The sequence below is a fragment of the Cervus canadensis genome, chromosome 24 (assembly GCF_019320065.1).
Source record: "Cervus canadensis isolate Bull #8, Minnesota chromosome 24, ASM1932006v1, whole genome shotgun sequence".
In the NCBI taxonomy this organism is placed as follows: domain Eukaryota; kingdom Metazoa; phylum Chordata; class Mammalia; order Artiodactyla; family Cervidae; genus Cervus; species Cervus canadensis.
In genome coordinates this window covers 13,833,912-13,860,619 of record NC_057409.1, presented here as the reverse complement: position 1 = coordinate 13,860,619, position 26,708 = coordinate 13,833,912, and the positions used below count along the sequence as shown (strand labels likewise).

The following is a 26,708-nucleotide window of genomic DNA, read 5'->3' as shown; positions in this document are numbered from 1 at the left end:
ATATATATTATATATTAGGATTGCAGTTTCCTACCCATAAGAAAAAAGAAGTAATTTATAATAAAATATATTTTACATTTGTAAATACCTACGTGTGATTACCCTAGAGACTGAAATAGATATTTGCACCTACACATAGAATCACCCTGAAAGCCGTGGCTGTAAATGTCGTCTGGCGGCTTCAGCTGCTGCTACTGCTGGTAAGTCGTTTCAGTCGTCTGTTTGTGACCCCAGGGACTGTAGCCTGCCAGGCTCCTCTGTCCATGGAATTCTCCAGGCAAGAATTCTGGGGTGGGTTGCCATTTCCTTCTCTAAGGTGTCTCCCCGACGCAGGGATCGAACCTGGTCTCCTTTGGCTCCGGTATTGCAGGGGGATTCTTTACTGCTGAGCCACCAGGGAAGCCCTAATGGCTGCGTGTTGAAAATCAAACACTATAAGCATTTCGACTGGTGACAGCTCTTCCAAAAGCAAGTCTCTACATAGATCAAATTTGTTGATTTTCATTTGAGTTGACCTCCTGGGAAGCATTTTTTAAAACCATGCTTGTAACAAACAAACAAAAAAAACTAAAAAAAAAAAAAAACAAACAAAAAAAAACCACAATAAAAAAATTTTAAAAAAAGAAAAAAATAAGAAAAAAAAACCCATGCTTGTATGTAGAATGGATGTAGATCCTAGGCTCAGATAAACTTACAGGTTTTTCATCTTTATGTGCAGTGGGGCACTTGAAAGTGGATCACAGGAACATTCTTTATTGTTGGGATATTTACATTTTCTAGATATCTAGAATCCCTGGCCTCTTTCTTAAAGGTCAGCATTCTGTAATGGGTGTTTCCTCACTGAGAACTACTGAAATTATTCCAACCATCTCATTTTCCGGACCAGGTACTGAGGCTTAGAAAAAATTTCCTTTTTTTTTTTTCCCGGCACCTGAGCCTTAAGACATAAAACTTAGAAAGTACTGACAGCTGAATGTTCTGCCTTTTGGGCCAAAGAACTGGAAGGGAATCAATCTGTGGGAAGGTTAGAGAGAGGTATATGAAGAGCCAGAGATGAGAAAGAGAGAGAGAGAGGAGAAAGAGAGTATATCTGCAGCAGTGGCAGGTGGGCACCAGATGTTTTTGGGGTCCAGCTGCTAACCTGGGCTCTGCGTGGATGTGCCCATGTATATATCCTGCTTATTAAAAATCAATTTCATTGAGGTATAATTCACGTGCAGCAAAAATAATTGCTTTTCAGTATTTAGATTCAAAGAAATTTGATGAACTTTAATGCTGTAGACAGTCGTGTAATTACCACCACAATCAAAATCTAGAATAGTTCCTTCAATCCTCAAAGCATAACCTGTGGAACTTGAGTTCCACATGATACTCCATGATTCTTCTTGTTGAAAAAAAGCTTTGTTGAGCTTATAGACAATAAAGCTGCATGTATTTAAAGTGTGTAACTGGATATTTTGACATATGTGTATACCCATGAAACCATCACTCTAATCAAGATAGTGAACATCTCTATAACCCCCAAAATTTTTTCCACTTCTTTGTAATCCTTCCCTCCCATCCCTCTTTACCTCAACCAGAGAAACCACTGATCTGCTTTGTGTAACTATAGATTAGCCTGGATTGTCTAGGGATTTTTATAAACGAAATCATGCACTTCTTTTTTGATCTGCTTCTTTTCATTTAGCAATTTATTATTATTTTTTTACATTCATCCATATTGTTTGGTGCAAGTATCAGTAGTTAATTGCTGAGTAGTATTCTGTTGGGTGGATATGCCACAATTTGTTGGACATTTCGGGTTGTTTCCAGCTTGAGATTATTACAAATAAAGTTGCTATGAACATTCATGTACAGGTCTTCATGGGAACATAATAGTTCTTTTTCTCTTGGGAAAATATTTAGGAGTGGAGTGGTAGGATCCTATGTTATCCTTATGTTGTTATTTTTTTTTTTAAAAACTTCGATGTGTTTACAAAACATCCATTCACAGCATTATCTTATTTCTTTGGCTGCGTGGCTTGTAGGATCTTAGCTCCCCAACCAGGGATCAAACCTGGACCCCCAGCAGTGGATGCACAGAGTCCTAACCACTGGACCACCAGGGAATTCCCTCCCTTCTATTATTCTTTTTTTAATTTTTTAAAAATTTATTTATTTATTTATTTGATTTTCGGCTCTGCTGGGATCTTCATTGCTGCCTGGGTTTTCTCTGCTCCCTAGTGGCAGTGCACAGGCTTCTGTTGTCACGGAGCCTGGGCTGTGGAGTGCAGGCTCAGTAGTTGTGGCACATGGGCTTAGCTGCTCTGCGGCACGTGGGATCTCCCCAGACCAGGGATCGAACCTGTGTCTTCTACATTGGCAGGTGGTTTCTTTACCACTGAGCCACCAGGGAAGCCCCACTGTATGTTATTCTTAATAATCTACTTTCCTTTTTGGCTGAACGGGATCAATTTAGGGTTGGTCAAGGCCCCGCAGCCGGAGAGGGACTCAGTTCTTCCCTCTCGAGTGTCTCCGAGCTGCCTCTGGTCCTGTGTGAGCCCCTTGTCTTCCTGAGCACGTCTCAATGGAGAAGCTATGTCGGCTTACATAAGCACACTGACCTCTTCCCTCTTGCCAGAGTCTAAAATCATGAAATCTTTTGCAAGCGTGCTTTCGCTGCCTCTGGACTGGAATGTTAAGTGCCAGTGGAGTTGTCTGGCTTAACAGTCTGATCAAAATGTGCCTGTGGATGGACAAGGTCAGTGATTGACTCTGTGGAAGGAGAGCCTTAGATGAAAAGACGGTTTGAGGAACAGGGAGTCATAGGGATGAGCTGAGAACGAGGCTCATGCATTCAGAACAGCTTCAAGACAGTGGCAGCATGCTTTCACATTTGTTTATTTCTGAAAAAGGAATGCATTCAGATGGCTCAAAAATTCAAGAGCTTGGGTGGGTATACAGCATTGTGAAAAGTCTGTCTCTTACCCACATCCCCACTTCCTCTTCCCGGAGGCAAACCACAACTCCTCCCTCCCCAGTTCTTGTTTATCCTTCCAGAGATTTGCATGTACTAAAATTTGCATACACAAATACATATGTGTATATCTTGTGTGTGTGTAGCAGTTTTACACAAGTGTTAACAGGCCAAGCACGTTGTCGTACATTTTTATTTTTTTTCACTTTACTTATCTTAGAACTTGTACATAGTACAGTGAAGAGAGTCTGCTCATTCTTTTTTTTTTTAACATTTACATAGAATTCTACTGTGCTGGATTTAACCTGCTGAGGTAGCATTTGACCACCAGTATTGGTAAGACAACAGTTGACAGGGTGAATAATTCTAGTTTGCACAGTAAATCATGTCAGAGTTATAGGTGGATTCTCTAAGCCTGCTGGGCTGTGATGTCATCTCAGGGAAGGCAGACTAAGGGGAAGGTAACATTTCTGAGCACTTGATACGCCGAAGGGTTCATAAAGCAGTGATTCTTCTACTTTGGTGTCTTGGAGAACTACCAGGGGAGCTAATTAAAAGTGAGGCCAAGCAGGCGCCCCCCTCCTTCACAGCCCCAGAAGTTCTGATTCATTGGAGCTGGCAGAGGAGGAGAGCATAGATTTTCATAAAGGTGGTCCTCAGACTCGGCTTTGAGGAAAGCCCGGCTCTGCAGAGGGAAAAGCAGGAGAAGTCACTGAGGAATTCATTAATTCAAATTATTAAAATCATTTCATTCCTATGTTTTTAAACCTGAGAAGAATTCATGAAGGAGAAAATAATTTTTTCAAACAGTTTGGAAGGCTCAGCAGTCTCCCCACCCCTGCCTCCCAGTTCTCTCTCCTTAGAGACAACAAATTCTGCCAGTTGTTATTTTTGTAGAGCCATTCAGTTCCTACTGGGCTTCCCTGGTGGCTCAGTGGTAAAGAATCTGCTTGCCAATGCAAGAGATGCTGGAGACACGGGTTCAATCCCTGGGTCGGGAAGCTCCCCTGGAGGAGGAAATGAAAACCCACTCCAGCATTCTTGCCTGAAAAATTCCATGGACAGAGGAGGCTGCCGGGCTAGAGTCCATGGGGTCACAGAGAGTCAGACAGCAATTTGAGCACACATGCAAAGTTCCTACGGCACTGCAGGGAGCACGTCTGTGACTGAGGAAGTAGGCCTTGTTCCTTGTTAGAGGCACTGAGAAGAGCACTTTTCTCACTGTTTGAGAAAGGTAACCAACTTGGATTTGGGAGTGCTGGGTCAAATGCCTTAAATATCAGTGATTCCCTGTAGGCCAGGAACTGACCTCAGGATTTTACATGCATTATTTTCCTTAAGGAGGAGACTCTTGAGAGTCCCTTGGACAGCAAGGAGATCCAACCAGTCAATCCTAAAGGAAATCAACCCTGAAGATTCATTGGAAGGACTGATGCTGAAGCTGAAGCTCTTATACTTTGGCCACTTAATTCGAAGAGCTGACTCATTGGAGAAGACCCTGATGCTGGGAAAGATTGAGGGCAGGAGAAGAAGGGGGCAACAGAGGATGAGATGGTTGGATGGCATCATTGACTCAATGGACATGAGTCTGAGCAAACTCTGAGAGATAGTGAAGGACAGGGAAGCCTGGAGTGCTGTAGTTCACGGGGTCGCAGGGAGTTGGACACGACCGAGTGACTGAGTAGCAACAACAGTCTCAGTTAATCTTTCAATGAACCTTTTTACAGAGAGCAAAACCAGGCCGAGAGATTTAGATATTACCTGGGGTGGGGGTGGTGTGGGGCTCACACAGCTAAAGGAATGAAACCAGGGTTTTGAATTCAGGTTTCAAACCCTTGGTCTTAAACACTGTTTGGAGGACCAACCACTCAGTCACTGGGCATTTGGAGAAAAACTCTTCATCACCTGCACTTCTTGGGCCTCCATCACACTTGGTGGAAACCACGCATTCGTTGTCTTTTTCCCCCTTGAGAGCTTTGTGAGGGCATGTCTGCATCTTGTCCTCCGCTGTAGACGGGGCACCTGCCCTTGGGACGGACAGTGGGCACCCAAAAAAGGACTCCTCCATTGGGATTTGGACAGAATCTAGGAAAGGTGAAATCCCATAAATGTTGCAGTTCCTCAGCCCAGTAATTTTTTTAGAATTGTTTTAATTTTTAAAAATTTATTTATGTATTTATTTATGGCTGTGCTGGGTCTTCATTGCTGCAGGGGCTTTCTCTAGTTGGGGTGAGTGGGGGCTACTCTCAAGTGGCAGTGCGTGGGCTTCTTATCATGGGGGCTTCTCTTGGTGGGGAGTGTGGGCTCCAGAGTGTGTGGGCTTCAGTAGTTGCTGTTCATAGGTCTACTTGCCCCACGGCACAGGAAACCCTCCCGGACCAGGGAGGAACCTGTGTCCCATGAACCGGCAGGCAGATGCTCAACCACTGGACTATCAGTGAAGTCCCTAGAATTGTTTTAATTTTTAATAAGTGTTTCCTAATTACAGACGGATGTATGCTCAATACAGTTCAGAAAATAATTTTAAAAAATCTAAATATCCGTAATTGCATCACCAGGAAAAAATCCTTGACCTTTCCCTCATCTTGTCTGCCCATTTTATATACACATATGTATATATACACACACACACGTATATATATGTACATATTATATGTTATAAATAACATCATATGAACTTCTCAGGTGGTGCTAGTGGTAAAGAACCTGCCTGCCAACGCAGAAGACATAAGAGATGCGGGTTCGATCCCTGGGTTGGGAAGATCTCCTGGAGGAGGGAATGGCAACCCACTTCAGTATTCTTGCCTGGAGAATCCCATGGACAGAGGAGCCTGGTGGGCTATGGTCCATAGGGTCTCACAGTCAGACACCACTGAAGTGGCTTAGCACACACGCATGCACATTACATCATATATATAAAATGTAGGCAGGCAAGGTCATTATATATATTTATGTATAATAATATATGATGTGTATGTATATATATAATATGTATCTGCCTATCTATCTATACATCACTGACCATTGCTCTCCCATTTCCCCCTGTTAAATAGGCTGAATAATCTCCACTTGTAGGGCTCCAAGGAGGTCCCTGGGGGATTTTTGCCAGCATAGTGCTAGACCCACACTGGCTTGCTTCTTCTACATGAAAGGAAAAAGATGGCAGTATTTCAGGGAATTCAGGGATCCTGGCCTGCCTTGTGTTTTAGCACACAGGAGCCTCCAGCCTTATCCATTACTCTGCTGTGCTGACTGAAGGGTCATCAGTGACCGCTGTGTCACAGAAGGATCCTCAGGAGCCCTCACTCTGGAAGAGACACGGTGTTCCCAAGGGACCCACATGTCTGCTCCCTGCGGTCTTTCTAATCTCACAGTAAACAAACATCTTGACCTCCTGTTTCTCTACAGTTTCCCTTGCTTTTGGTTACTGTGGGTCAGTCCTCTGGAGATAGAACACTTCTGGGGCACTCACAGACTTCAGCTTCTACTTTTGCAGAGTGGAGCCAGCCTGAACACCTGCCAGTGTCCCTACAGATTCACTGTCTTCTCTCTGAGCCCCAGGAACATTCACAGCTACAGCGCTGTTACATTTCTGCTTAAACTATTCACTGTCCATCCTGGAGGAGGGTTATGCCACGTCTCTGTTCTGTTGAATTCAGGAGTGGCCACAAGATGTGATTTGGTCAATAAAGTTGGTGCCAATGGCCATGTCACTTGTAAACAGATGTTTTCAGCCAGCTTGTGGTCTGCTGTCTTTTTCTTTCTTTCTACCAAGAGTCCAGCAACGTCCCCGAGAGGGTCTGCCCCTTCAGCCTGGACTGACAATAACACGGAGTAGGCACAAGCTGACCTAAGGTGACATTTGACATGAGTGAGAAGTCCTTATTTGTCAGAGAAAAAAGAAACTGTCCCTAACATCTTGAGGTCATTTGTTACTACAGCATAATTGAGTCCATCCTGCATATCTGTTACACTGGCCTTGGGCATGTTACTTGATCTCTTTGAACTTGACCATCCCCATCTGTAAAATGGGGAAAATTGTGCTTACTTCATTTACAGGGTTTTTTGAGGCTTTTACAAGCAATGGGTTGAAAGCACCTGGCCTAGATCCTGGAACTCAGTAACTGCTTATTAAATGCTAGGTGAATCTCAACATAATCAGCAACTGGAGAAAGACCAGACACAGACTGGTATCTGGTGGCCTTCCCTTAAAAAGCCAGATAGAACACTGGTTTCACAATAGCACTATTCACAATAGCTAAAAGATAGGACAAGCCAAATACCCATAAATGGATGAATAAGTAAACAAAATGTGATGTAGACATACAATGGCATATTATTCAGCCTAAAAAAGAAGGAAATTCGGACACAGGCTGCAGTGTGTATGAACCTTGAAGACATTATGCTAAATGAGATAAACCAGACACAAAAGACCAAATAATGTAGGAGTCTCCTTATGTGACTACTAGAGTAGTCAATTTATAAGACAGAAAGTAAAGTGGAGGTTACCCAGGGTTGGAAGGAGAGGGTTGGGGAAATTCAATGGGTGTAGAGTATGAGTTTGTGAAGATGAAAAAGTTCTGGACATGGAAGGTGGTGGTGGTTACTCAACAATGTGAATGTACTCAATACCACTGGGTGAATGAGTGAGTGAAAGTTGCTCAGTCGTGTCCGACTCTTTGCGACCCCATGGTATATACAGTCCATGGAATTCTCCAGGCCAGAATACTGGAGTGGGTAGCCTTTCCCTTCTCCAGGGGATCTTCCCAACCCAGGGATCAAACACAGATCTCCTGCATTGCAGGAGGATTCTTTACCAGCTGAGCCACGAGGGAAGCCCTAATACCACTGAACTATACACTTAAAATGGTTAAAATGATAAATTTTATATTACGTGTATTTTATCACAATTTTATTTACTTTTTAAAAATTGAATCATTTGTCATTGTATTATTGAGTTGTAGAGTTCCTTATATACCTGAATATGATATGATATATACCCTTATCAGACATATGATTTGCAGTTACCTTCTACCATCCTGTATATCATCTTTTCCACCTGAACTCTTGTTTAATCAATATTTTTTGTTTTGTTTTTTTAATTTTAATCAGTACTTTTTAATTGAAGTATAATGTTCTTGCCTGGAAAATCCTATGGACAGAGGAACCTGACAGGCTACAGTCCATAGGGTTGCAGAGTCAGACGCAATGGAGACCGAATACCACCTATAGTTGACTTACAATGTTGTGTTAACTTCTGCTGTACTGCAAAATGATTCAGTTATACAAATATATACATTCTCTTTTATTTATTTATTTATTTTTTAATTTTTTTTAAAGGACGGGCGGGAGAGTAGTCTGAATTGGGTTATGAGGCCCCCACGCAGGGTACCTCACCTCAGCCATTGAACTCACTTCGCTGGCCGTCAGTCTGTTCCAAGCTCTGGCTAAGGAGGCATCCGCCAGGCCCCTCCGCAAGGGTGGGGTCCATGGCATCTCCTGCCCAGTCTACCCTTGCACGGAGCCCGTTCTCTGGGAACTCACCTCCCCGAAGCTCAGGGAGGGCCCTGTTAGGGCCGCTCTATGGCCCTAGTCTCAGACCTTCCCAAGGGACATTGGATAGAGTGACTAAGCGCACTCAGTTCGTAGCCCCACTATACATTCTCTTTTAAATATTCTTTTCCATTATGGTTTATCACAGGATATTGAATATAGTCCCAGGTGCTATAGAGTTGGACCTTGTGGTTTTATCCATTCTATATGTGATAGTTTGCATCTGCTAACTTCAGCCTCTTACTCCATCCTTCCCCCAACTCCCTCCTGCTTGACAACCACCAGTCTGTTCTCTATGTCCGTAATTCTGTTTATATTTCATAGATAGGTTCATTTGTTTAATATTTTATTTTCATTTATTTTTAAATTGGAGTATAATTGCTTTACAATATTGTATTAGTTTCTGCTGTATAACAGTGTGAATCAGCTATATGTATTGTGTTGTATTTTAGATTTCCCATATAACTATTTTATCACAATTCTGCAAAGCTGGATAAAGCTTCCTTTTCCTTAAAAAAAAAAAACAAAAGCCCTCATTCTTTTTTTTTAGTCTGCTTTATGTTGGGCAGACCTCATTTGGAGTCTTCTCTTGCTCTGGGCCACAAAATTTTATCTTTTCCTTTATTATTATTTTTATTACACACATCACACATGGTCATCATTAAAAAAATTAAAATGCAGATAAGCAGAAAGAAAAGAAATTTACTCATGAACTCACCCTGCAAGGATAACCACTGTTAACGGTTTGGTGTATCTCATTCCAAACAGTTTTCTAAGCACTTACACATATAATTACACATGCATCTATATGCATTTAGACAAACTTACATTTAAACATAAAATCAGGTCGTATTATATATACTGACATAAAAACCTGCTTTTTAAAATACAAAATAATAAACACATGAACAGTTTTCCACATTAACAAGTGTAGATATGCATTATAATTTTATTTTTACTATTAACTTTTTGCATTGAATTTTATTTTTAAATTTAATTTTATTTTAAAAAATCATTTATTTTGGCTGCAGTGGGTCTTCATTGCTTCACAGGGGCTTTCTCTAGTTGCAGTAAGTGGAGGCTACACTCTAGTTTCACTTTGCAGGCTTCTCTTTGGGGTGGCTTTTCTTGTTGCAGATCACGGGCTCTAAGGCACTTGGGCTTCAGTAGTTGTAGCACGTGGACTCAGTAGCTGTGGCTCGCTGTGCATAGGCTTAGATGCTCTGTGGCATGTGGTGTCTTTCTGGACCAGGGATAGAACTGCTGTCTCCTGCGTTGGCAGGTGGATTCTTTACCACTGAGCCACCAGGGAAACCATGGATGTAACATCTTTATTTAACCAATTCCCCGTTGATCCACATTAGGTTGTCCAGTTGTTTTTGTTAATATAAGCAAGCCTGTGGCAAATGTAATAATAATGGTATAACTTATTATTTCCTATACCAGATTCTATGCTAAACTCTTTACAAGTTATTATTTAATCTTCACAGGAATCCTAGAAAGTAATACATTTATAATCTCTGTTTTATAGGTGAGGAGACTGCAATTCACAAAGGTTAAGTCACTTGTCTATATCATCCAGCAAGTGACTTTCAACACTGAATGGAGCTCTACCTGGTATATTGCAGTCCATCCTCTTTCCTCTAAATTGTGCTGTGTCCCAACTCCTGAAATAGGGCTCCTTAAATTCCCTCTCTTGTGGCCACAGAATGGGAGGTATTTGTGGGTAAGGAGCCTGCAAAGTCCCCCATCTAACTCTTTTGAAACCTAAATGAAGCCAAAAATTTGCACACCCATTTTCCCTTACAAAAGTTTACATACTCGCCAACAAGCATACCATGTCTTCTCTGGGGGCTGTCCAGGAGGTCTTCTTAGATCTAGGTCATCGCTGTCAGGGAGCAGACCCAGAACTGCCTGAGGTCATGTGCTCTTGATCTGCAAGTTTGTCTATTGTCTGCTCAACCCCAAGAGACACACTGGGTGCTCTCCAAGTTTCTCTCTAGCTGAGGCTTAGAGATTGGCCAACCCAACCCAGAGTCTTGTGCTTCCTTGCCAAACAAAGCAGGTGTTCCTGTGGGTCCAGGCCTTTGGGCTCCCTGTGTACAAGTAGCAGCCACTGAGGGTTGATTTTTTGTCAGCTAGCTACTTGGGTAACTGCTCCTCTAGATACAGAGCCTGCTTCCCCTTGTTTGTACAAGGGGAAGTTAAAACGCGCGTGTTAAAAGGCAAGTTAAAATTACAAGTTAAAAAGCATGTTGTTAGGTTAATACAAATTTAGAATTGTTACATCTTCCTGGTAAATTGGATTTTTATCATTATGAAATGACCACATCTCCCTATTATGAAATGTTTTTGACTTCAAAGTAATTTTATTATGATATTCTGTAACTAATGTAGCCATGTCAGCTTTCTTTTGTTTCAGTTCAGTTCAGTTGCTCAGTCATGTCCAACTCTTTGCGACCCCATGGACTGCTGTACGCCAGGCTTCCCTGTCCATCAGCAACTCCTGGAGCTTATTCAAACTCATGTCCATTGAGTCGGTGATGCCATCCAAACATCTCATCCTCTGTTGTCCCCTTCTCCCGCCTTCAATCTTTCCTAGTCTCAGGGTCTTTTCCAGTGAGTCAGTTCTTCACATCAGATGGCCAAAGTATTGGAGTTTCAGCTTTAGCATCAGTCCTTCCAATGAATATTCAGGACTGATTTCCTTTAGGGTGGACTGGTTTGATCTCCTTACAGTCCAAGGGACTCTCAAGAATCTTCTCCAACACTGCAGTTCAAAAGCATCAATTCTTCGGCACTCAGCTTTCTTTATAGTCCAACTCTCACATCTATACATGACCACAGGAAAAACCATAGCTTTGACTAGATGGACCTTTGTTGGTAAAGTAATGTCTCTGCTTTTTAATATGCTATCTAGATTGGTCATAGCTTTTCTTCCAAGGAGTAAGTATCTTTTAATTTCATGGATGCAGTCACCATCTGCAGTGATTTTGGAGCCCCCCCCCAAAATAAAGTCTCTCACTGTTTCCATTGTTTCCCTATCTATTTGCCATGAAGTGATGGGACTGGATGCCATGATCTTAGTTTTCTGAATGTTGAGTATTAAGCCAACTTTTTCACTCTCCTTTTTCACTTTCATTAAGAGGCTCTTTAGTTCTTCCCTTCCTGCCTTAAGGATGGTGTTATCTGCATATCTGAGGTTATTGATGTTTCTTCTGGAAATGTTGATTCCATCTTGTGCTTCATCCAGCCCAGCATTTTGCATGATGTTATAGAAGTTAAATAAGCAAGGTGACAATATACAGCCTTGTATACTGAATATTGTATATTGAAAGGAAATATACTCCTTTCCTGATTTGGAACCAGTCTGTTGTTTCATGTCCAGTTCTAACTGTTTTTTCTTGACCTGCATACAGATTTCTCAGGAGGCAGGTCAGGTGGTCTGCTATTCCCATCTCTTGAAGAATTTTCCACAGTTTGTTGTGATCCACACAGTCAAAGGCTTTAGCGTAGTCAGTAAAGCAGAAGTAGATGTTTTTCTGGAACTCTCTTGCTTTTTCGATGATCCAATGGATGTCAGCAATTTGATCTCTGGTTCCTCTGCCTTTTCTAAACCCAGCTTGTACATCTGGAAGTTCATGGTTCATGTACTGTTGAAGCCTATGTACTGTCAACTGTGTCTCTTACAACTCCTGCATTGGCAGGCAGGTTCTTTACCACTAATGCCACCTGGGAAGCCCATAGGCAATATATAGTCGAATTTTTATTATCCACTCTGGCAATCTTTGCCTTTCAAATGAAATATGTATTTTTAAACCTTAAGATAAGCTTATCACTAGTTACAGCCAGCATTCGTTTGGCTTCATTTGGCTTCCTTGGTAGCTTAGACTGTAAAGAATCTCCCTGAAATGCAGGAGACCAGGGTTCGGTCCGTGGGTCAGGAAGATCCCTTGGAGTAGGGAGTGGCAACCCATTTCAGTATACTTGCCTGGAAATTCCATGGACAGAGGAGCCTTGTGGGCTACAGTCTATGGGGTTGCAAAGAGTCAGGCATGACTGAGTGACTAACACACACAAACACACACACACACGGGATCATTTTTTGTCTGCCTGTAATATATTTAGAATGTCTTCAGTATATTTGATTTACTAGTGACAAATTGTTTCAGTTTTGTTTGTCTGAAAATGTCACCTTTATGGTTGCTTTTCTCCCCAGTGTCTAACATGTTGGAAGAGAACAAATGTCAATTCAAAATTTTACACTTAGCGAAATTATCCTTCAAGAATGAAGATAAAATGAAGACATATCATTCCACTGAACTCTTGGTTCTTTTCATTCTGAACCTGCTCTTCCCTGGCAATCCCAATAATTTGGGCAGGGAGCACAAAAATATTGAGGTTATCTAAGATTCATCTTCTTTTTACTTCATCTCATATCCTGTTTTTTGTTAAGTCTTGTAAACTCTATTACAATCTAACCACTTTTCCTGCTTCCACTTCTACTATGTTTGCTTAAACTACCATAATCTCTCACCCAATTGGTGTCTCTGCTTCCTGTCTTACTACCCACATGATGTCGACACAACATCCTTTTATAATGCAAAGGAGATATTGCTATTTTCCTGCTCAGAACCCTCCAATGTCTTCCTGTCACATTTAGCATAAAATGCATAGTATCCGTGCATGATGTCCATGATGCAGGCTTCCCTGCCTCTCTCACTTCATTTCCACACCCCCCTCACCCTGTACCTCGTTCACTGAGCTCTAGCCACAGCGGACTCCTGTCATTCCTCAATTATGCCCGGTTTGCTTTCATCTCAGCATCCTCCCACATGCTCCTCCTTCTGCCTGGAGTCCTCCCCTAGACTGAGCTTGCTCCCTCCCTCACTTCATTCCCACCTCTGCCCAAATGTTAACTCATCTTCAGTGAGGGCTTCCCTTGAACTCCCTTTCTAAAATAAAGTCCTCTCACTCGCTATCCTCTTCTCTGCTTAGATTTTTGTCATAACAATGATGACTATCTGACCTTACTTCAAAAGGGCTAGAGTGTAAACTTCAGGGGCACAGTAACTTTATTTTATTCACTGTATTCATCCCTAGTGTCTCAAACCATCCCTGGCAGAGAGGAAATTGTCAATAAATACCTGCTGAATAAATGGATCTTCACAGTTGTCTATTTTGTAATGAGAATGCATATTAAAATATTTTAATACAAATGTAGCCCATGTATCTAATCTCATCAGTTTGTTACTACAAAGTTGGGTTTAATTGCCTGATTGCTTTTTCATATTCAACTTATAATGACTTTACATTCCATTCATGTGATGGCAAATCCTGTCTTTCCTCAAAGGGCCCTGCAGTTATCTCTGGGGGTCCCAACAGAAGAGCTACTGGAGTGATCTACTAGAGTTGGCATGTAGAACCTCCCAAGAGCTGATAGTTAAATATTCAAGAATTCTGCGAGCTGGTTGTTACACTGTGGTAGCTTGAAATTGAGTTACAGGGGAAATATTTATACCCTGGAAATCAGAGAATGCTATAAATCAAAAATTTTTTTTTAATAATTAAAATATTTATTTATTTGGGTCTTAGTTATAGCACGCAGGATCTTCGTTGCAGTGCACAGACTCTCTAGTTGTGATGCGCAGGCTCAGTAGTTGTGGCTCGGGGTCTTAGTTGCTCCCTGGCATGTGGGGTCTTAGTTCCCTGACCAGGAATCAAACCCATGTCCCCTGCCTTGCAAGGCAGATTCTTAACTACTGGACCACCAGGCAAGTCCCTAGGGTGCTTTTTTAAATTAAATTTTTTCCCCTAGAGCCAGTTTATCAGTCCAGGTTTCCCCAACTAATTAGTAAATTACTGTCTCCAGGTGGTACCAGCTCCCCTCCTCCTGAGGCCAGGTGGAAAGCTCTTGGAGAACCCTGCCCACTCCCACTGCCCATCTGGAGAAGGCCAATGCCCTTGCCAAGGCTATATCACATACTCTCAGGGAACCAAGGGTAAAACTAAGGACTGCTTATCCAGTAGATACGGAATGAAGGGGCTCTTTGAAGATATAGGATTTCTCCAAAACCTCCCTCAGCTTCTCCTCTTACCAGCTGACTTTGAAAGCTCTTAGACCTTTTTTTTTTTTTAGTCAAGTCTCCATAGTGGCAGTGCCAAAGCATGGCTTGATGACTTTATCCCTCCCGTGAAGGACTTGTAGTTGCATTTCCATACCTATTCTTCATTCTTCCTTACTATAGCTGTGATGCCAGAGCAGCAAAATGGCAGAGCAGGAGATAAAACAGGCCACCATGAGGGCACTGGAGACAAAATAAAATCCCTTGACTCGCTTAAGCGATTGTAACTGGCTTACCTGCTGCTTGACCAATTCCTAACTGAAACACTTCTCTATAATATCCATAATGTCCCCCAAACCAGTTAAGTAAAGTGTATTTTCCATGCGAGTGCAGTATCAAAACCAGAGCCCTAAGCATCCTCCCCGCAACCTGATGACTGCCTCCAGGCCACTATGCAGACTCCGGAGCTGTTCTTGCAGGTCCATCCATGTCCCTTCTGGCATGTGCTGCACCATGCCTCCCCAAGCAGAGATGCCCAGAAGCAAGGGGTATCCAGAAGGCATTTCTCCTGAACCTGCTCCCTCCACAGAGCAAGGCCTTTATGTTGAGGAAATAGCCGAGTGTGGGTTTTTAGACTTGTGGTTTCAGCCCTGATACTTAAAAGCATCTGGAGGAAAGTTATTCATTGAAATGTCAGTTTTCTTATCTGTATAATGTGGTCAATACACCCAGGCTCATAGGGTTGATTGCTGTAAAGATTAAATGAGGAAATGCCCAGAGTAAGTTCTCAGTGGGTATTGGCTCTTATAGACAGGGCTGTAATGAACCTTACGGTCCATACTTATCACAACCAATCATTTCCTTAGGATAAATTCCTAGAAGAGGAATTTCTGGGTTACAGTTTCTGCTCATTTAGAATTGTGACAGATACTGAAAATTGTTCTCCAGAAGGGTTTTTCCCATTTCTCCAGAACTTCATTATCTTTGTTGATTTTTTTAAAGGCAAAAATAGTATCTCACCTTTTCCTTATTAATTTTTAAGTCAGAAGTATCTTTAATGACTCATAAGGTCAATCGCTTTCTCACATTTGTTGATCGTTTGAATTTCTTTTGCAAATTTTCTACTTTTACCCTTTGCCTGCTTTTCTGTTGGGTCTTCAGAGGTGAGGGACACGGAAGAGCTGAAGTTGGTTTGGCTGATGCAGTGGCAGAGGAAATGACAATTAATAGATGGATCTGAGAGAAGTTTAAGTGGTTTAAGTTTACATGGTGGTTTTGATGATGGTTTGGATATGGGTAGAACAGAAGAGAAGGCAGTTAAGGATGACATCCAGGTTTCTGGTTTCTTCAGTTGATGGGAGTGGGAGTTTCTTTATTTCTTCTGGTTAGGTGTAAGTGACCTCTTCTGCAATAGGGAAGATTGGGAATGAAGATGATGCTTTTTCTTTTGGACGTTTGAGTTTGAGATGCCCTGTGGAATATCAAAGGCTAGTAAACAGTTGGGTTTGCAGGTCTGGAGCTCTGAAGACAGATGTGAGTTGTAGTTGTTGCTCTGCTCCTGGAGACCATGAAGAAGGAAGACCTAGAGAAATGGGAGACATCCCAATACTAAAAAGATGGAGAGAAAAAGATGACTGGGAAGGAGAGATGGGAAAATAAGTGAAAAACCAGGCGTTGGAGGGGCCATGGAAGCCAAGGGAAGAGAATGAATCAAGAAGGAGAAGGGAGTGAACAATGTCCAATTAAGAATAAGACAAAAGCTGAGACATGTCCGTTCAAGTTTCCACATGAGCAGGAGTAGTTTAATGGTGTGACAGTGGTGGAATCGAGCTATAGGGGGTTGCGGAATGAGGGTGAGGAGGCAGACGTCCAGTGCCAGGTCTCTATGGGTTTGGAACCGCTGAGGAAGCAAGAGTCAAGGACTGGCTGGAGTGGCCTTGCCTCTTTCCCCACACCTTCCACCAGTTCTGGATTTGGCCATTTTTTACTCTTCATCTGCCTGATAGGTTAACATGCCTTCTCATTATTTTTATTTTCACTTATTTAATTGTCAGTGCAGTTGATTGGTTATTTCTTCTTTTTAGAAAAGTCTCCTGTCCCCAGGTTGCTAGACTCAACAAATAAAAATATGCACTCCCCAGTTAATATGAACTCCAGATAAAGAAGAAATTCTTCTCTAGGATGTCCCAAATATTTCATAGGCACTCTTTGTTTTTGCTGACAAATTTCTCCCTGCCCCAAGGTGATAAAAAATATTCACCTGTTCATGTTTCTAGTACATTATCATTTCACTTAGATTTTTTTCTCATTAAATTAAAAAAACATCTTTTAATGGGTCTCAAATTCTGTGACAGCTTTTCGGTCAAGTTTTTTTTTTAAGCCATCTCATGTTTATTTTGTGAGATACAGTTCGAATTTAATTTTTTCCTAAATGGTTGGGAAGTTGTTCCAGCACTACTTATTGAATAATCTAACAATTCATCATGATTTAGAAAACTATCTTTATCACATCAATTTTTTTTTTTTTTGGCCATGCTGTATGGCTTCAGGAACTTAGTTCCCCAATCAGGGATGGAACCCAGGCCCCCTGCAGTGGAAGCACCGAGTCCTAACCACTGGACTGCCAAGGAATTCCCTCATATAAAATTCTTTTACACACTTTGGTCTCATCTTTCTATTCTGTTTCATTGTCATTTGTCTACTGTGTCCTACTAATCATTTAAAAACTTTTTTTCCTGTATTTCAGGATGCTCTGACATCTTGGGGTCTTACTAACCCTGAAGAGACTGCCTCTCCCAGGGCTAGAGAAGCTAACTCCTAGAGATGGTAAACACAAGTTGCCTGCAAGCACACATATGCAAAGGAGAGTGAAAAAGCTGGTTTAAAACACAACATTAAAAAAAATTAAGATCATGGCATCTGGTCCCATTACTTCATGGCAAATAGAAGGGGACAAAGTGGAGGCAGTGACAGATTTTCTTTTCTTGGGCTCCAAAAACAGCGGACCGTGCCTGTAGCCATGAAATTAAAAGATACTTGTTCCTTGGAAGGAAAGCCATGACAAACCTAGATAGCATGTATTAAAGCAGAGACATCACTTTGCTGACAAAGGTCCATCTAGTCAAGGCTATGGTTTTTCCAGTAGTCATGTATGGGTGTGAGAGTTGGACCCTAAAGCAGGCTCAGTGCCAAAGAATTGATGCTTTTGAACTGTGATGTTGGAGAAGACTCTTGAGAGTCCCTTGCACAGCAAGATCAAACCAGTCAATCCTAAAGAAAATCAACCCTGAATATTCATTGAAAGGACGGATGTTGAAGCTGAAACTCCAATACTTTTGCCACCTGATGTGAAGAGCTGACTCACTGGAAAAGACCCTGATGCTGTGAGAGAATGAGGGCAAAAGGAGAGGAGGGTGGCAGAGGGTGAGATGGTTAAATATTGTCACTGACCCAATGGACATGAATTTGAGCAAATTCCAGGATATAGTGAAAGAGAGAGGAACCTGGCATACTCCAGTCCATGAGGTCATGAAGAGTTGGACATGACTCAGCAACTGAGCAACAAAAACAACACAAATGCCAAGCGACCAACCCAAAACCCATATCCACAATCACTTTCTCTATCTACCTCTCTCACCAGACCAACATTCCTCCTGCCCTAAATTACCCTAGGGTCATGTACCAGACAACTAGGGGACCATTCCCAGAGCAGCTGAAATTTTTCAGACTGACCAATCTTAAACCTGTTTAGTTGTTTCCCTCATGAAAACCACAATAAAGGCCCTGGCCTGTGGTTTCCTCTTCCTCCTTCCTCCTGACCTGCCTGGATTTCTTCTTTACCTGTCCTGGCATGGCCTGGCATGCCCAGTCCTCTAGGGAACTGTAAATAATAAACTCTTCTTTCAAAGGCAGTTAGTTGTGCTTGCATCTATCACCCTGTCATACCTGATTAAAACAAAATCCCAGGCACATTTAAAAACATCTGTTCCAGTACCATACTGTTTTAACTTCTAAAAGGTAATATTTTAATGGATGGGCAAGTCCTTTCTCTTATTTTTCAGACTTTCCCTGAATATTATTACAGTTTTATTCTTCAAATTGTCTTTAGAATTGCTTTGTTAAATTTGAAGAAAAGGTCTTTGGGGATTCTGAGTTGGAATGTGTGAATTTTTTCATTAATTTGAGGAAAATATTTGGATTTTAAATATTGAGTGTTTCTATTTAAGAAGTTTCCAGGTTCTCTTCCATGACCCTCAATAGACTTTTTCCGCCAGAAAGTTTATTTCTAGTTACTTTATGTCTTTACTGATATTATGAATGGAACTCCTTCCCATTGTAATTTCTAATGGCTTTTTATTTGATTCTTATATATTTATTTTGTAAATTGGGCATGTTCTGGGACTCAATTTTTTAAAATTTATTTTATTGAAGTATAGTTTTTAAAAATTTGTATTGCAGTATAGTCGATTTACAATGTTGTGTAAATTTCTACTATACAGCAAAGTGATTAAGTTATACATATACATACATTCTTTTTCATATTCTTTTCCATTATGATTTATCACAAGATATTGGGTTCCTCTGGCGACTCAGACAGTAAATAATCTGCCTGCAATGCTGGAGACCTGGGTTCGATCACTGGGTAGGGAAGATCTACCTGGAGAAGGAAATGGCAACCCACTCCAGTGTTCTTGCCTGGAAAATTCCATGGACAGAAGAGTCCATGGGGTCACAAAGGGTTGAAAGTGACTGAGCAACTAACACCTTACTTCACTTCACTGAATATAGGTCCCTGTGCTATACAGTAGGACCTTGCTGCTTATCCCTCCTATATGTAGCAGTTTGAATCTGCTAATCCCAAACTCCCAGTTCTACCCACCACCCCCTGCCGCATCTTGGCAACTAGAAGTATGTTCTCTATATCTGTGAGTCTTTTTTTGTTTCATAGATATATTCATTTGTACAGTATTTTACATTCCACAAGTAAGTGATATCATATGGTATTTGTCTTTCTCTTTCTGAGTTACTTCTCTTAGTATGATAATCTCTAGGCTGGACTCAATATTTTTAATGGATTTTATGGGGATTTCCAGATAAATAATCATATTAACTCTAAATAATGGTTACTTTGCCTCCTCTTTTCTAATATTTACACTCTTTTTCATGTGTTTCCCTAATCAAATTAATGAGTATTTTCAGAACTCCATTAATGAAGAGTCATGATATCATTTCTGATTTTTCTTTATATCTAGAGTTTCATTATAAAGCACAGTGCTTAAGGTTGGTTTGAGACATTTAAAAAAATTAGCCATTTGAAGGTATCATTTCTATTTTACTAAGATTTAAGATACTTAGTTATGGATATAAAATGTATCAAATGTATTTTCATTATTTTTAAATAATATATCATTTTCTTTTTCTACTTATTAATAAGATCAATTATATTCATAGATTTTCTGATATTGATCTATCTCTTTTTATTCCTATAAACAATACCCCCAAAAGCCATGATATATTTTTCTTTTAAACCAGTATTTTAGTCTATTTTTCAGAATAAATTATATTCATAGACATTAATATTGCACTATCCTAACATTCCTATAATAAATACCTCTTGATCATGGCATATTTCTCTCTTAATACACTATTAGTCCTCTTTGTTAATATTGTTAAGAGTATAAACTCAGTGTATAGCTTAATTGCACAAGAAATATCACATTTCTCATTCTGCCACAATTTTCTTCAGCAGTGTTGCATCAGTATGAGTAAGTGAAGTTGTTCTATTCTCTTCCTTTTCTACACTGTCCTTGAGTTTAGAGCACAGGGGTTTTGTAAAGAAAACCAGGAATATTTCCTTCTTTCTCTTTTGCCTGGTACAGTTGTCCCTATTAATTGACGTAACTGCCTGATATGTAGGCGGCATCATTCCCTTGTGATACCTGAGGAGACTGAGGTTCAGACTTGCCATCATTAAGCCTGGTGTCAAGGTCTCTGGGAGGCAAACCTCATCAATGAAAAACACTGTAGCATGGTGGAAAAGTCTGGGCTCGAGGGCTAGGCTAACTAGCCAGTGACCTTGGGCATCCTTCCCCCCACCCCGTCATCCCCAGTTTCTTAAGAGAGTTTTAACAAGATGATTGTGAATAGAACTGAGGACAACGCCTGACGTAGAGTAAACACCAAACAGACAACATCTGAAAACCAAACTGGAACAGGACAAAATCCAGAAGACTATTGGATGAACCAGATAGAAGGCCAAGGGAGAACAGTCCTGAAGATGGCTCCTTCGAGCTGAAGAAAAGCCTCAGAAAACATCTCTGCCCACAGCAGGACCCCCGCTCTGGCACCCACGTCTCGTGTGCCTTTCAAATTCTGCATCTTTTGCCAGGAAACAGTTGCAGGGATCATTGCAACAATCATCTTTCTGCCTGGAGACCTCAGATTCTCCTAAACCAGGCCCTACGTGTGGGTCCATTGTGACCTGGGACTGCATTCGAATAAAGGCTGTTCAGCCACCAAAATAAAAGCAATTTCCATTTTTCCTGACGTGTCCTGAGTAATGTCAAAGGGGTTCAAATGAAAAAATCTCATACCTGAAATGGCCTTTCTCGACTTCACTCACACCTCCCAGTTGCCTTGAAGACTCAGCCTTCTCTCAACTTCCACCCTAGCTGGGCAAGCATCCTCTCTCTCCTTCCATCCCTTCCACCCCTGTTCCCTTCCTTCTCCACCCTATGCCCACTCACAGCACTCAGCTCTTGACAGGACCCTCCCTAGCAAGGTATTTTGTCTTGGGCTCTGATCGCTTCTCCCACAAGAAGCAGCTGCCCCTGGGATTTGTTGATGCTGTTCTCTGGTGCCCTTGAGGATGATTTTTGTCTGTAGAGAAGACTATTAAGAAAGTTTAGTTTGGGTTTTAAAAATGGAGTCAGTTTATTAAAATTACAAATTCACAGACTGTGGTTCTTTCTCAGGCTTTATGTTTAGGTTACAAATCTTATTATTCTATTTATAACCCTAACACATTTTAAGAATAATTTTTAAGGAGACTTTGAATAATGTTTGGTCCTGTTTATGAGCTCAGTTAATTAAACACCTTCACCAACGTAAACTGCATTGATAAATTTAAATAGATTTGACTTCTTTTTAAGCATTTAAATTTTCTCACTTAACAAACAAAACCTTCCTAAGTGCAAAATAATTTTTATTAATCTAGAAAATTAAACTAATAAATATGGTGAGCCAAAAACTCACTTTGATGTTCCAGCATTGTGCATTAGTTTAGTAAAATTTCTACTGACAATCATACATCTTAATCAATTACCCCATTACACATTTATGCTAGAGTTACACAGTTAATTTGTCATTCTAATAGACCAAGTGCTCTTAAACATTCCCAACACATAAAATACCAAATATGAGTAGATTTCTTCTTATCACAGCATTATTAATGTTACAGTTCTAGTTCTCTTAGACCTTTCGCCACTTAATTTTAAACAATAATAGATAATATATTGCATTTTCTATGTGCCAAATTCTGTTCTAAGTGCTTTTCATATATTATGTATTAACTCATTTAATTCTCACAAATTCTTGACCACAGACTTCAAGTGGGCTCTGAAGGCTGCCTGGCAATCACACTGTATGGCAATGGACCCTTCACTTTCACATGCTTTTAAATGACTATTTCATGCATTTTGTTTCAACCTCCCAACACCTCCTCCCCGTGTCAGCCTCAGTCAGTGACCTGTCTCACAATGATTCACTGGATTATTTCCATCAGAAACAGGCATATTGTGATTTCTCCCATCTTATAAAGTAAGACAAAAATAAATCTTTTTTAAAAGCCATATTTTCTTTGCTAACTATCAGCCCATTTTGCTTTTTTATTTTTTTGTTCTAAGTATTTGTTTGGCTTGCAATGGGTCTTAGTTGTGGCTTGAGGGCTTAGTAGTTACAGTGAGGGGGACTAGTTGTCCATGTGGGACCTTGGTTGCAGTGCATGTGGGATCTTGGTTCCCTGATCAGGGATCAAACCTGTGTTTCCTCCATTGGAAGGGGGATTCTCAACCCCTGGACCACCAAGGAAGTCTCAGATTAGCCCATTTTAAAAAACCTCACTTTTGCAACCAAATTCCTCTAAAGCGTTGTTGCCCTTGATCTCCACTCCTTTCCTCTCATCTCCTCTAAACCTGCTCCAGACATCCTTCTCTCCCAGTACTCCACTTTTGTTCATCTTTTTGGACCCATCAGCAGCATTTGATACAATTAATCACTCTCTCTTCTTGGAGACACCACTTCCAGGACCTCCTTGCTTCTGGAGTGTCCTCCTTCCTCACCACTCTCCCCAGCTCTGTCTCATTTATGGTTCCTCCTCTTTTCTTTTCTCTCACATCGAATGCCCCAGGCTTGGGCCTTGTTGTTCCTCTCTTCCCTTTGTCCTCTCATTCTCCTGATGCTTCCATCCAGTTATATGGTCTTCAATACATTTATTTACATACCTATGATTCCCAAACTATATTGTTTTCCCAATACTCTCTTTTCAACTACATGCTCACATATCCAGCCACATATTTACTCAACATTTGTACTGGGTGTCTAGCAGACATCTCAAACTGAACACATTCAAAACTGAATTCCTGATCTTTCCCTCATTCCCAAAGACTATTCCACCCAAGTCTCCCCCACCCTACCTCAGTTGATGAGCATCCTTCTAGTTTCTCAGACTGAAAACCCTGGATTCCTCTCTTTCCAACTGGGAAATTCCACTGGTTCTGTCATCAAAATACACCCAGAAAAAAAAAATATATATATGCAGAATTTGGCCATTGTTTCCCACCTCCACTGCCTCACCCTCGTCTGAACCATCGCCTATCACTTGGATTGCTGCAATAGCTTCCTTGTTGATCTCCCTGCTTCTACCTCGCCCACTGACATTCTGTGCTCAACATAGCACTGAAATGGATTAGGACACTGTGATCCCTCCCCACTACCCCCATGTCCTCAGGCTGCCTTTTGTCTGTGGCAAAACTTTAGCCAAAGAATAAGTTTAATCAGAGAAATGAGAACATGTGGAAACAAAGGAAACAGTCAAAGGAGACCAAATAATAATAATGTACTCATTAAACATAGTCAAGGACTTTTAGTTCCTTCTCAAGGGCTATACATAATATTCTGAGCCATATCCTGTGAGCTGTCTTATAGATCCTGAAAACCCCACCAGGTTGGAGAAGTTAACTTCATGATGATCAGACTGTAGCCATGACAGAAGCTGCCACAATTCTGAGAATTAGCCTCAAAGAAATGGAAACAATACAACCCTGGAACTGAAGATTAACTGTATCTAAAACAATCAACATAACACTGATTAGACCACCGATGGCCAATTTCAAGATGATGGCCAGAGCTGACTGTACTGTTTCTGCATGTGACCCCCTTCCTCTGTCTATAAAAGCTCTTACCCACTGACTGTCCATCAGTGGGGAGTCGGCCTTTGGACAGACCTCTGCCCCCTCCATCTAACACCCCTGCTCCAGGTTGCTGGCATGCAAAATAAGGCAAACTTTCCTTTCCACCAACTTGGCCTCTTTATTGGCTTTTGAACAGCGATCAGCCAGACCCCACATTTCAGTAACAGGACTAGAGGGATCCTTTTCTTTTTGGCTGGGCTGGGTCCTTGTTGCCGCGTGAGGGCTTTATTTAGTTGTGGCGAGCAGGGCTACTCTCTGTTTGCCGTGCTCAGGCTCCTCACTGCGGTGGCTTCTCTTGTTTCAGAGCACAGACTCGAGGATGCCTGAGCTCAGTCGTTGCGGCGAGTGCGCTTAGTTGTCAATAAGTAATCTGCCCTCCCAGCCGTCTCTGCGTCTTACCCTGCCCTGCTTTTTGTTCCCACAGCATTTATCAGCTCCAAAAAGACACAAAACCTACTTGCTGACTGTGTTTACTCTTTGCCCAGCTAGAGGCCAAGATCTTTGTTTTGTTCCCCAATGTCTCCTAAATGCCTAGAATGATGCCTGGCATTTGGTGGGCACTCAGGAAATACTTTTTCAATGAACAATTCCATTACAGAAGTACAATTTTAATTTGCTTCTTATAGATGAGGAACCTGGGGCACAAAGAAGAGAAGGAATCTGTCCCAGGTCACCCAGCCAATGAGTGGTGGGGCTGGGATTTGAACTGACAATCCTTGTTCCTAAAAACAACACTGAACTGCATCTTTGAGACTTAATACATGGGAAGGTCTATGTAGACTATTCCCGGGATTCAAGTTCCTTATATTATCTAATTCTTTTTACTCCCCAAAGAATGTACTCCCAGGAATTCCTTGGTGGTTCAGTGGTTAGGACTCCTCGATTTCACTGGTGCAGCCAAAAAAAAAAGTGCACGACCATTCAGGTTGAGGCTGAATTTTGCTTTCTTTTTTCTTCTTAAGATATGTAAACATGATTTTCCATTTACAGTAAAGACCTTTGAACTGGATGGGACTGTTCATTCTGTCATGTTCTTATGGTCACGTAACTCTACAGACGAAACACAAGCTCTATGAAGACGTGTTTTTGGATACTCTGTGTCTTTTATTCCTTACTGATTCCCCAATATCTAAAACAGTGCCTGGAGCAAGGTAAGTGTTCCACAGATGTTTGTCAAATGTTAGATAGATGATATTTGAGATGATAGCCAGTTAAATTTTAGCTATATTATATGGCTTTGTCTGATACAAGGTCACCATTCATCATGCCATTTTCCAGTTTATTGCACATGCTACTTGTTCCTTCCTGTTTGCACTGTCTGAAAGTCCTGGAGCACCTACAGTGGACTGTAGTCCTCCACTGGCTTTTACTTCCTTGCATAACTCCTCCCAACTCCATGTGATCTGGGTAGAGTTACCAAACATGGTGCCCCAGCCATTAAGCCATGGAGAGGTGAAGCATGGCCTGGCCCAGGCCAATTGTGGCTGGTGGACCCTGTGACTGAAGCTGGCCAATCAGCTGGGAGATTTTATTATTGTTGCTATTATTATTACTATTATTATTATAATTAACAAGATGGATGGTATACTTTCATATGTTTCACAAGGGAATGAGGTGTAGGCTGTCAGTGAGGTTGCCCCTGAGGATGTCAGTGGATCTCTTTCTGGTCACAAAGAGAGTATGTGACCTGAGGGCATGGAAGGAACATAAGAATAAAGGTAGAGAGAGGAGAGGGAGAGAGAGACCTATGCCATGTTTTAATGGCAGTTCTTTAACAGTCTTTAAAATCTTTGATTATTGGTCAGTTCAGTTTTTCTACTTCTACTAGAGACAATTCTGGTAATTTGTTTTGATAGATTGTGATCTTCCTGTGAATTTGCACATTAGTTGCCATGATGTTATCTTGTTATTTTTAAATTCCCTTAGCTGCTTCTATATTCATATATATATTTGTGTATGTTATAGCTAATTAGGCTTGCTAGTGATTTTGTACTTTAAAAAAAAGTTTTTGAAAACCCAACTTTAGTTTTTCCTTTCAACTCCTTTTTATTTCTTTCTTTGCTACTTCATTCATTTTTTATTTTATTTTTATTCATTTTCTTCACCTTTTCTTCATTTTGTTATTTCTCTAGGCCTTAGGTTGCATATTTAGCTTATTTGCATTCAGCAGTTTTTTTTAACAGTAAAATAAGTTGAAGTTATAAATTATCTTCTGAATAAAGATCACTGGTACCCCCCAGGTTTTGCTATAATGGGTTTCTCTTTCCCTTAATTTGATTATTATAATTTCTGTTTTTATTTCCTCTTAACCAGATATTGTCTTCCACCAACTTTTACTGGCTAATCCTTACTTGTTCATCAGATTCAGCTCAGACATTCCTCAGGGAAATCTTCCTGACCCCGCAAATCAGGTTAGGACTTCTTGTTGTAAACTCTTCCAGAACTGATACTTCTTAATACATCATGAATGATTATTTGTGCCGCCGTCTGTTACTTTCTCTTCCTTACCAGACTGAGCTCCTCAGTGCAGGGGCCATGTTTATCTTGTTCAGGGCTTCGATATGTATTTATTGAATGAATGACTGAAAACTGGTTATTAGGGAGAATGTGAAACAGTACAACTCTTTGGGAGGGGAACTTGAAAATACTTTTAAAAAATACCTG

General features: G+C 41.0%; 1 long non-coding RNA gene across 1 annotated transcript; it reads right to left on the bottom strand.

The window, feature by feature from the left end:
* Positions 1 to 2,600: 2,600 nt before the first annotated feature.
* On the bottom strand, positions 2,601 to 26,455 carry LOC122426586. The gene is made up of 5 exons (XR_006265195.1): positions 26,444 to 26,455; positions 18,470 to 18,473; positions 15,004 to 15,010; positions 8,300 to 8,610; positions 2,601 to 2,610 (listed from the first exon to the last, which is right to left on the bottom strand). It is a non-coding gene; the product is annotated as an uncharacterized LOC122426586 (long non-coding RNA).
* Positions 26,456 to 26,708: the final 253 nt, after the last annotated feature.